The sequence below is a fragment of the Sus scrofa genome, chromosome 15 (assembly GCF_054392235.1).
Source record: "Sus scrofa isolate SSC_HxYL_T2T_F1_AM1 chromosome 15, Sscrofa_HxYL_maternal_Yorkshire_Landrace_v2.0, whole genome shotgun sequence".
NCBI classification, from domain to species: Eukaryota; Metazoa; Chordata; class Mammalia; order Artiodactyla; family Suidae; genus Sus; species Sus scrofa.
This window is the reverse complement of record NC_139397.1, coordinates 99,295,987-99,308,250: the sequence shown is the minus strand read 5'-3', so window position 1 is coordinate 99,308,250 and position 12,264 is coordinate 99,295,987.

Here is a 12,264-nt window from a genome sequence, read left to right as displayed (position 1 = left end):
AAAAGGACACAGTGAACTTTGCAGAAGATACTGACTCACAGACTTTGAAAAACAAATGAGGCAGGTTGAGAGGTGGTGGGGGGATGTGCTGGGGGTTTGGGATAGAAATGCTATAAACTTTGGTTGTGATGGTCATTGTACAACTATAAATGTAATTGAGTAATAAAAATGCTATAAAACTAAAAAAAAAACAACTTTTGCTCTATAAATGCACTCCTCAAGGACACATGACATGAATGTGCAGAAGGAAAACAAGACGCCAAACACATTATCTATAGCTGGTTCCCCAAGAGGTGATTTAGGTGGTGTACATCCACTGCATTAAATAACATTGAATTACAGAGGACTTAATCTCTTTTCAGCTCCTTGTCATTCCTAATACTATCAAAGTGAAAGCCAATTTAGTGCTCTGAGTCTTTAACACTCTCTAACACTTGCAAATCTCTCTTTAACAAAGACTTAGGCTTGGAGCTTTGCAGGACATCTACCTGGACTTTTTCTTTTTTTTGGCTTTTTAGGTCTACACCAAAGGCATATGGAGGTTCCCAGGCTAGGGGTTGAATCAGAGCTGTAGCTGGCAGCCTATTCCACAGCCACAGTTGTGGGCAACGCCAGATCCTTAACCCACTGAGCAAGGCCAGAGATTGATCCTGTGTCCTCATGGATGCTAGTCAGATTTGTTTCTGCTGAGCCACAACAGGAACTCCTACCTGGACTTTTAAATACTGTTTTGTTTTCCTTTCAATTAGTTTTACAGTTACTTTGTGTTTGCAATAAACCCTCTGGTCTTTCCATTTGAGATAATCATGATGAGGTAATTGTAGTTGTTACTTGATGGAGGATGCCTTCCAGGGCCTGAGACTGGGCTCTTATCTAACACTTAGAAATGAATTGTCCCAGGAGACATATGTACTAGCAAAGCAAAATACTTTATTGGAAAGGGGCTCTGGAGCAGAGAATAGCAGCATAAGGGAGCCCAAGAGCACTGCTCTGCCATGTGGTTCGCAGTCTCAGGGTTTATGGTGATAGGGCTAGCCTTCTGCCCTATCTCTGGCCATTCATCCAGCTTGTGCCCATATCTGAGCTGATTCAGGGCCCTTCCTGGTGGCATATGCATCTCTTGGTCAAGGTAGTTTCCAATACAACGGTTTTTGGAAGGAAAAATATCATGGACTGGGGTCTCCTCCCTCTTTTTCTTTCCCAAATTCTTCTGACTGGTGGTATTTTTTCAGTTCTGTGTTCCTTATCTGGACCTCCTGTTGTGACCTAACTCATGCAAATGGGCAGTTTGGGTCAATGGGTCCCTACCATAGTGATATAAAATTTTTTTTGAAAACAAATCTATTTTAACATAAGAAAGTTAAGTAAAATAGTAGTAAGTTTGAAGAGGAGATTATAATGGATATGTTAAAGATGATTAGGTAATCTGTAGTGGTATGTGGATAAGGAAAAATATGGAAGTGTTATGAGAAGACTAAAGTTTGAAGAGTGTTTATTTGGGACAGTTAGAGAATGATTGCAAGACTAATTTAAATTTAAAGAAAATGCTAGCACAGAGGGTAATTTCTTCAGGAGCCACAAGAGGGCAGTGGATCAGTGACTATGGAGCCAATTTGTCCGCTCAGGTATTCCTTCCTCAAGTCCTTGTTCCTGAAAGCTTGGTCCACAGCCCAGCAGCATTAGTATCACCTGAGAGCATGCTAGAAAGCTCGTCTCTGGCCTCGCCCCCTGGCCTACTGAATTGGAATCTGCATCCTAAGGAGATTCCCTAAATAATTCCTATGCATAATAACATTTGAGAAGTACCAACTTAGGCACAGCATGGGGTCTTCTTTGGCTACTCTTCCCTCCTTGGGAGCAGAGCTGACATAGTTATAATCTTGAAAAAGTATGTTTGCCATGGATTCTACTACTACTTAGTCATACTGCTTAGGTTTGAATCCCGTTCCTCCTCTAACAGGAGACTTGGGCAAAAAACTGCATTTCCCGCATTCAAACATTGCTTTGATCAGCAGATGTTCAACAAATGAATTGATAAATGAATAAACTATTCAGACACAGAGAAATCATACTTACTGTCAGGGTTTCTGCATTCCTGCCATCCTTTATTCTGACAGTTTGATGGAAGATAAGGCTTTATTTGTGCCTTTTAGTATCACCTGCTTTAAATCTTCTCGTAACAAGACAGGAAATGTTCCCACATGCACACATACTTGTTCAAATATTTCTGCCACATTGGGATGAGCTTTCCCAGAGCCTTCCTCCACATTCTGGCTTCTGATCCTGCTAATGTAATACTCTGGGTGTGCAAAGGCATGTACAGATTTGAGACAAGAAGAGTCTGAGCGAGAAAGGGTTCACATTTTGATCATTTCATTGGTTTCGAAACATCTTAGAGACTTAGGGAAATCAAGGTAAAAGAATAAAGCCCACATGTATTTCCTTGTCTAAAAATCAATAAGTTATTCTAGACAAATACTAAAAATGACTTGTATACTTCAGAGAGTTGAACTAACACCAAAAAAAAAAAATACTCCTGTATTTTCTATTTTAATAGGTACAAGCACAAGTGATTGAAAAAGCAGTAGAATGCTCCAAAAAGTCTAAAATATAAGGCCTCTTGCTTCTATAGGCTTTGTGTGTTTTCCAGTCGTTCACCCACTACAAATTAACTTACAGTTGAATGGTTTCTCCATTAGTTCTGGTGCCAGAATATATTGAGAGTAAAAAGAAGTCTAATTGACGAGGTTATTCCTGGGCTAAGGTAAATCTTCCAAGCTCCATCCCTGAAGTGTTACGGGATAACAGGCCAGTAACTCAAGAAGGAAATATTCATAATCCCAGCCATAAAGCCAGTGCATAAAGCTTTCCCTAACACTGGAGTTTAATAATGGGATATCCCTTCCTTCTTTCTAAGACTATGACCTCGTGGTTTTTCTTTCACTTTTATATCCATCCACCTATTCATTCATTCAACCAATATTCTTGAGTACCTTCTAGGTTTATAGAAGGAAAAAGACAACAAGGTCTCTGCTGTGGGGAAACTGACATCCAGAATGTGGAAAAGGAGAGGGACAACAGCCAAAGAAATGAAGATTCCTTTAGCTAGTTATAGAAAAAGAAAAAAACAGGATAATGTGATTGTGCATGTGGAACATGAGCAAACTTAGAATGAACCATCAGGCCAAGTCTCACTGAGAATGTGACATTTGCTCCAAGACCTGAATGGGAGTCAGCCGTGCAAGCCTTGCAGGAAGAGACTTCCCACAGAGGATAGCCACAATAAATTCCCAAGGCAAGATCAAGTTTGGCATGTTTGAAGAACAAAAAGAATGTCAGTGTGGCTGTATTAAATTGATCAAGTTAGAGCACGGTATTTATAAAAATATACTGGCAAAATTTAAACATATATTTCTGTGTGGTAGAGGGTGTGGCGAAGGTGGAAATGATGTGAGAGCATGTTGTAATGAGCCCAGAAGCCCCAAGCTCTGCTATGAGTCCATTTCTTCATTAGTATTGTCTATGGGTAATCAATTGGTTGTGGGGGAAAAAAACATACTTTGCAATATTGGGGATGGGTTGACCTGAGGTGTTTTTTTTTATTTGGTTGGTTTTTTAGGGTTTTTTTGGGGGCTGGGTTGACCTGAGGTATTTTTTTATTTGGTTGGTTTTTTAGGGGTTTTTGGGGGGCTGAGTTGACCTGAGGTGTTTTTTTATTTGGTTGGTTTTTCAGGGTTGTTTTTGGGTTTTGGGTTTTTTTGCTTTTCAGGGCCGCACCCATGGCATATGGAATTTCTTCACAGGGGTGGGGTTGAATCAGAGCTACAGCTGCTGACCACAGCCACAGCCACAGCCACAGCAGTGCAGGATCTGAGACACTTCTGCAAACTATACCACAGCTCGAGGCAACAATGGATCCCTGACCTACTGTGCAAGGCCACAGGTCAAACCCGCATCCTCATGGATACTAGTCAGATTCGTTTCTTCTGTGCCACAAGGGGAACTCCTGGTTTGAGTTTTGTTGATGCTCAGAAGTGTACCTATTGGAATGATCTTCACTGTGAACAGGTGTGGTGTCTGATCCTATCAATTTATGTTACCTTGCACATTGTTATTTTGGAAGCTGCTCAATCATGGTGGTTCTTAAAGAGAAATTTACAATGTAAAAATCCAACCCACTCATGAAAATTTTTACATAGTAAAATTTTTAGACCTATCAGTAACTGTTATAATTACCTCCTGCTGAAAATCTGTATTTTTTCAGAGCATCATTATTCTTCATAATTAGTTCTATAATTTCCCCATAGAATATGATCTATTTTATCTGAAGTGCTAAAATCAAACACTAGTAGTTGATCACTGTCTGTCTATAATTTGCATTGCTCTTTATTCAAGAAAATATTAGTTCTTATTAGCCTGATAGATATCTATTATGAATGTCAATGTAACTTAATTAAAGCATAATATTAATCATAATACTATCTTCCAGACTCAAATACTTCCCCAATGATATTTACTTGCCTAGAACTTCACTGATGAAATGCAAAAATAAATCAGATAAAGGCATTTTTGATGAGTAGGGAGATTTAACCAAAGCCTTTCTTAATGAAAAAATCATGTAATAGAAAATATAGTAGGAATTATATCTGCTAAATTATGTCCATAAGAAGATCACAATAAAATAAGTTACTTTACTGACTTTATACCTAAACATTAAGCAATATTTATTAAACTTCTGCATTTCATTGCACTGTGTTTTTGAGGTTGAAGGAATAGTTGGGCAATAAGTGTTATGGAGAGACTAATTCTCCCCACAGGTAAATGAAAGTCTGCCTTCGATCAATGTAGAGATTGTTAGAACAACCAATTTGGAACTTCCAGGTTGGGGTTGTAGTTGTCCTGGAAACAGAGTCATCATCCTGAAACTAAAGAGTGAAAGAGAATGAAAACTTCGATTACAAGAGTGGCCCCAACCATGAGAGAAAAGGTTACAAGAGAAAAGATGACAAGGGAACACCAAGAAAGAGTCCTGTCCTGGGCATCCTCAGAGCACCTGGTGAGCACATGGCACTTCTGGCCGCCCCCAACATGAGGGCCAAAATAACAGTATTGAAAGAAGCAATGATTCCAGAGGGTCAGATAAGCTTGTGTACTCAGGTTGCCCCTTAAACTGTCAGCTAAAATGCTTTTGGATGCAAGTGGAAAAAAATTTAACCCAAGCGAAATTAAACAATAAATAGCAGTTTGGGGCTCAAAAGGCTGAAACTTTGTTCAGAGATTGTGAGAGGATTGAAGCAAGATTCAGGAACCTGTAAGAAGTGATTCTTCAACTCTGCATTCCTTCAAACATCAGCTTTGCACTCAGGTTGGCATCACCAGATGTCTGCCAGCCTCAGTTGGAGCCACCTGCTCCTCATTCAAATCCAAAGAGAGGAGACAGGCTTCCCCCAACCACTTAAAAAGGAAAAGTCCATGTGCTAATTACTTAGGCCTGAGTTACCTGAAGTGATAAAGGTGTCACAAGTATAAGATTATTCTGGCTGGTTTAGCTATATCAGGTCTAAGCCCTGGATCTGGCAATGGAGTCAAACCAACTCAGAAGAGTATGAGAGAGACAGGGAGGATGTTTGGAAGACAACTTTGAGATCTAACAAACTTTCTGAACTTTGACTTTCAGAGAGTTTTGAGAATGAGGTTTAGGTCTACTAAAATTTCAATGAATACTCAAGAAAATTTAACTTGAATTCTCTTTCCATAGTTGTTACATAGTTAAATTATTTTGAACTCAACAATTCCATTTTCTTCAAGTAAAACAATACCCATTTAAGTTTACAGTACTTTTTAGTGAAACCTACTATACTTAGAACTGAGTATTAATGAGCAATTTGAAAGCTTTTAAGAACCAATCAATTCAAGAATTCTCATGAGAACATAAGCTGGGTATTGGAAAAACTTGGTCTTGCAACAGCACAGGGGACTCTCATCCCCACAGACAGAAGCTAAGGCAAACTGCCCACATGTAATGCCAGCTGTGCAACCTGAAAAAGGAGGCCAGCTGTGAAGCTCCAAAGGATTTTCCAGGACTCCCTCTGGGCATCCTCGTACCAGTACCTGGCGCTCCCCCAATAAATACCAAAAGTCTGAGCAGCAGGAATTCCTGCCAGCAGTGCACAGTTGGAGAGATGTTTCAAGCAGCAAGCAATATTTTCCAGATGTAGGGATTTAGTGTGCTGAGAGATTTGTATGGAGACTACTGGGTAGTGGTTTATTGCCACTGACTGAAGAGGGTACGTATGTGGCCAGTGCCCTTCTAGACATGAATTAGAAATTCAGTTTGTATTTAACACAGTAAAGAAAGAACTAAAGGATAATGAAGGTGAAGTTTTTAGCACTCAGGAGACCCTGGACTTGACCACAGGCTGAAATCACGAGTACTTCACTTTCTTCCTGAACGATTTAGCTCTTTGTTTATTTCTATTTTGCCTATGTGCATGAGAACAGAAAGCACACCAATGAACATCCAAATGGCACCTTCCAAGACCTCACAGGAGTATCTATGGAGATGTGGGAGTCATTCTCTTTGTAAGATACTTTTGACATACACTGAAATCTGCCTGGCAAATTCTTCCCTTTTAAAAGCTTTTATAAGCTACACCTGGTAGAATTTATTTATTGTCTATTTAGCAAGGTCTTCAAGGATTAAAAAACATGAATATTTGCATTTTAAAGAATGCTAACTCCCTTGATTATGAACTCAGCCAAGAAAACAGATCAAAGTTTGGTGGCAAATGCATTATGCATGTGAGCTTGTTTTTAATTGATTGATTCAAATAATTTTCATCATGCTGGTTTGGATTGACAGATAGTGTACAATCTTCCGGTAGCTGCTGCTGCAGACTGTATTAGCCTTTTCTGAAGGGGGGCAGTTTTTCACGTGGGCGCACTGACCTTGCATAGGCGAAGAACAGACTGTTCTGTAAACTACCTCAGCTGTGGCAAAGATTCTCTACTTCAAAAAGATCTGCCTTGCAGGTTCTAATGTTCCTACCACAATACTGCCCAGCTTAGAAAACTTCTTTCAGGAGTCACCTTCTAAAACGTAAATATTACTGGGAAAATCCTTATATTTAGCCAATTCATATCTGAATTATATAGAATGTCTCCTTGAGCTTATTTTTTTTTTGTCTTGCACATCCCAATGTATATTTGGATTGTTCTTCCTCCCTATAGACTTGGCTATGAAATTATAGCACACACACACACACACACACACACACACCTATTTATGCAATCAATCCCCTGAAGCACATGCCACAAATGACCATTTTATGTTGATGTAATTATAAACTCATCAATAATCACGTATTTTAGCCCTCCTGAGCTCAGTATCACATCCTATTCTTGCTGTTCTATTTTTCCATTTTCTAACAACAACAGCACCAAAATGTTTCCCTGTTGCTAGGTAACCTCAGCAATTTTGTATGTAGCCCTCTACTTTCTTCATCCTTCTGACCTCCTTCTTGTGGTCTAAATATAATTGCTTTGCTTCTGAAGACTTTTTCCCCATTCATGGCTGCCATTGTCATCGGATAACTGTCATCATATTATTGTCACTATTGAATTCAGTGATGAGAAGCCACAATTAGCTCATCCTTCCACAGAGTAGAAAATTGACGTGTTCTTATGATGCATCTGTGTGCTTTCAGAGAAAGAGTTCCTCTCTTAGAGGTCACATTCCGAAAGAAGGCTTTCAACACTTGGCAACCCTCTCTCTCAAATTTGCCTCATCTTTCCAACCCCTATCATAATCCCTTTCTTTCAAGAAGTAGGTTTGTGGCTGGAGTATGGCCATTTTTTGTGTATGGTGATAAAATTCTAAGCGAAAGTAAAAGTTATTTTATAGATGCTTCATCATGAATGATGCACAGTCTGTGAACTGGTAGACATCGGCAGCAATGAAAATGACAATAACTGTGACTTTAGCTATGGGCCTATTGTGTGCTAGGCACTATTAAGTGATTGATGTACATTATCTCATTAAATCTTCATAAACTTTATGAGATATTATCACTTCTATTTCATGGAGAAGAAAGCTGAAATGAGACTCAGAGAGCCCACAGCCTAAACACAGTGAGGAGCAGAACCACGGTTTCTTCATCTGTGATGTCATTGATTATAAGAAGTAACATCAATTTAATAACAGCTTTACAATACATGTAACTGTTAGAAGATGAATCTCGAATTCACATATATATTAAACTATGGAAAACATGCATATTAGAACCAAGAAAATACTATGTATACATAGAACCTGTCATTCTCTTGCTTATAAATTGGAATTTTCCCTAATTACTGTTCCAAGTAACTAATGTAACTAGAACATCTTCTAATTTCATTGTTTCCCTCCTCTACATTCCAACCCTCATCTCCTGCAGGGAGCCAAGAAGATACAAGAAGCCGAGGAAGGGAGCTTGCCTGAATGGTACAATTCTGAGGGCAGTCTCTTAATCAGAAAAAGAGGCCTGCCTGAATGGTGCAGTTCCGAGGACAAGCTCCTAATCAGGAAAAGGGGCCTGTCTGAACGGTACAATTAGGAGGGCAGGTTCCTAAACAAGGGGATGCCTGCCTGCATGGCACAATTCTGAGGACAGGCCCCAGAAGACAATAAGGCTCGCCTGCTGACATAGGTGGAAAACTAAATTTCCCAGGAAATAATTTCCATTTTGTGTTGCTGAGTGGGATTGTTCCATGGATAACTTAGTCTTTTCTGTTATTCACTTGCTATTCAGTTTTCCTCAGTCTTTCCTGATTATTTACTTATTATTCTTATTTCCCATTCTTATTGTCCTGTGGTGATTTGTGACTTAACAAAATTACAACAATAATATAATAAGAATTTGATCCTGAAGGACTTTCCACTATTTTAATCCAACTTAGTTAAAACATAGTGTTTATCTATTAATTAGTTACACAGTAAATTTTAGAGTTAGGATTTTAATGAGGTTCATAGAAGTTAGACATATATTATTCTTGACCAAAAGACACCTATCTATGAGTTATAGAAGATTTTAAGTGATATCTAGTTAAGTTGGTTTATATTTTCTTACACTGTCTCCCTGCCATAATGCTTTAAAGATAAGCACCAGTCTAAAAACAAGATTCGTGAATGCCAAATTCTTGTGTCTGTGAACTCTTCAAATTGTGAAGACTGGCTGGCCATGGAATGATTTGTACTGTCTCCTCCTTTCCATGATGTATTGTACCTAATTGCCCTTAAATTGTACTCACTAAGTTTAGTTAAGATAGAGATCTTAAAACATGATGTATTGTACCTAATTGCCCCTAAATTGTACCCACTAAGTTTAGTTAAAACAAAGATCTTAAAACATGATGTATGGCTGCTATACCATGTAATAGTTGACCAATGTACTTTAACACTGTGATGTAATCTGCAGCAAAAAGCTGTCTATATAATCAACCACTTATGCCAATAAAATTTGAGCAGTCCAGCAACCTGAAAGAAGGGACAAAGAGGCTGTCTCCGTAATTGTACATTCGCCAACACTGCGTCCCTCTCTGATTGGGAAAAAGTGTACACTCCCTGGCCGCCGGAGCTGGCCTCCGGCAATCTCCTGCTACCATTTAATGGGGCTCTCTCCAGTACTTGGATCCCTAGGAAGTATTTTTTAATTTGTGAAGAGGTACCTTTGCAATTAGTAAACCCAGAGTCAAAACCCACCTCTACCACTTGCCAGATAAATCTTCTTGAGCAAGATGATTCTCTGACTTCAGTTCTCTGAATATATTTTATTTACTTTTATTACATTTTTGATAGACAGATTTATATAAGTGGCTAAGTCCCCACTAACCTGTAACTACTTTGTGAAGTCTGTCTATGGTTTATCCTGGTTATTTCTCAGTCGTACCTTGTACTTTGCACATGGTGAGGAAGGTGTTCTATAGATATCTACTTGATTACATTTGTTAATACACTTGTCCCCCCACATGGTTAGCCACAGTGTTCTGGCATTATAAGAACTCATCAAGTTGTTTGGGAAGAACTTGTTTCCATCAGTTCCCTAAGAAACATCATCTCAGAGCAGTGTTTTCACTTGTTCCGTAAGGATTAGCTTCAGTGGGCAAAGACCCTGCCCTTTCTGAAACAAAACTCTAACTTCTTGAAAGTTGGATGTGTGCCTTCCTTGAAGGAGAGAGAAGGCACAAATGAATGATGTGGGAGACGGTCGAGCATAGGGTTAATTTTACTAGCCGGGAAGATCTTGTAATCTTTAGTAAATTAACTTTTTAAAAGGTTTCAGGAATTGAATAGAACAAATTCTGTCTGAGTCCTAGAGATGAATCGAAATTTTATTCATCAAACATGGCATAATAACACACATACTTTTATAATCTTCTCACTTTAAGAAAATAGAGATTTTAAGTGCATAAATTAAGCCATGAAATATGGTAGGGGACATCCATTTCCTAAATGCTTTTACTTAGCTAGCAGTGAAATAAACAGATTAGCTTAACAGTGGCATTATTGTTTTGCAAACATGCTGAATTCCTCATAAATGCATAGGTGTCAGCCAACTAGAAGAAGGGAAGAGATAGGAGATAAGCCTCTAATGTAATTAGGTGATTAGTTACTTAATTTCCCTTGTCTTTTCTTTGTTTTCTGTTACATTTCATCTCTGAGTTGTTTTATATAAAATAAACCAAATTAAACTGAAAGGGAAAAGTAGAGAGATTAGCCTGATTGAAAAGTTGTGAGAAAAGCTCTACTTGGAATGAGCATAAAAATAAACACAAACTAGAAAAAGAGCCTGAATATCAAATATTTGTTTAAACTTTGGGATTATATTATATTTCATTGAGGATTTTGAATCTTGAGTTTAGAGGAACTAATCAGTCATGTTAAGCTTGTACATCTCTGGCTCATAAAAATGTGCATTTTCTCTGTCTTGATTGATAGGTTTCCCATTACTTATTTGATAATTAACATCTTGTATCATGCTTTTTAAACCATATCAAAGTTCACAAATTCCAAACATTACTAGTGTATGGAATTTCCTTCAAGGGCTATTAATTACCCCTTCCCATAACAGACTTTGTCTTTTAAATAACCAATGTTTTATATATTTTTAGGGGTTGTAAAATCAGTTTTTTCCTTTCATTTTCAGGAATCGTGTTCACATCATAAGCTTGCAGACTCTCTTTCATCATGATTGTAGATGCCGTTAGACTCAGGTTGGTGAATACCCTGTGTGAATGCTACCATTCCCCAACCCCACACCCAAGGCAAGTGTCATTCATCCATCTTTCCTGTTTAACCTGTATTTAACTTGAAATTCAATGCCACATAACAGACACCCACTGGCAAAGCAATCTCAGCAGAAAACCTTTTTGCCAGTCTTCACTAGACATTAATATAATCCCCATCCTTTATTTTAAGTACTATCCTAGTATACAGCACTAGTATTATACTGTGTATATATATCACTTCTTCCTGATCCTTTCATCTGTTGATGGACACTTAGGTTGCTTCCCTATCATGGATTTGTAAATCATGCTAGTATGAACATTGGGGTGCATATCTTTAAAATTAGTGTCTTCACTTTCTTTGGATATATACTTAGGAATGGGATTGCAGGATCATATGGTAGTTCTATTTTTAGTTCTTTGAGGAACCTCCACAACTGTTTTCCACAGTGGCTGCACCAGTTTACATTCCTACCAACAGTGTAAAGGATTCCCTTTTTTCCACATCTCACCAACATTTGTTATTTGTGGTCTTTTTGATGATGGCCATTCTGACAGCTGTGAGGTGATATCCCAATGTGTTTCGATTTGCATTTCTCTGATGGTTAGTGATGTTGAGCCTCTTTTCATGTGCCTATTGGCCACTCGTATGTGTTCTTTGGAAAAACATCTCTTCAGGAGAGCTTCTGGATTGGTGAACACATGGAAATTAGTGGAAAGTCATTGCCCAGAGAGAGCATGGAATCTCTGTGCCCTTTCCTCATATCTTGCCTTATGCATCTCTTCCATCTGGCTGTTCCCATTATCCTGGCCCCTCCTTCTTTTTAACAGTTCCTCAGAGCTATCTGAGAGGCTGATTGCTGGCAGTGGCCCTCAGAATGCTTCCCAAATAAACCATAACTCAAAAAAAAGAAAAATGTCTGTTCAGGTCTTCTGCCCAGTTTTTTGACTGGTTTATTTGGGGGTTTGTTTTTTGTTCTGTTTGTTTGCTTTTCTATTTTT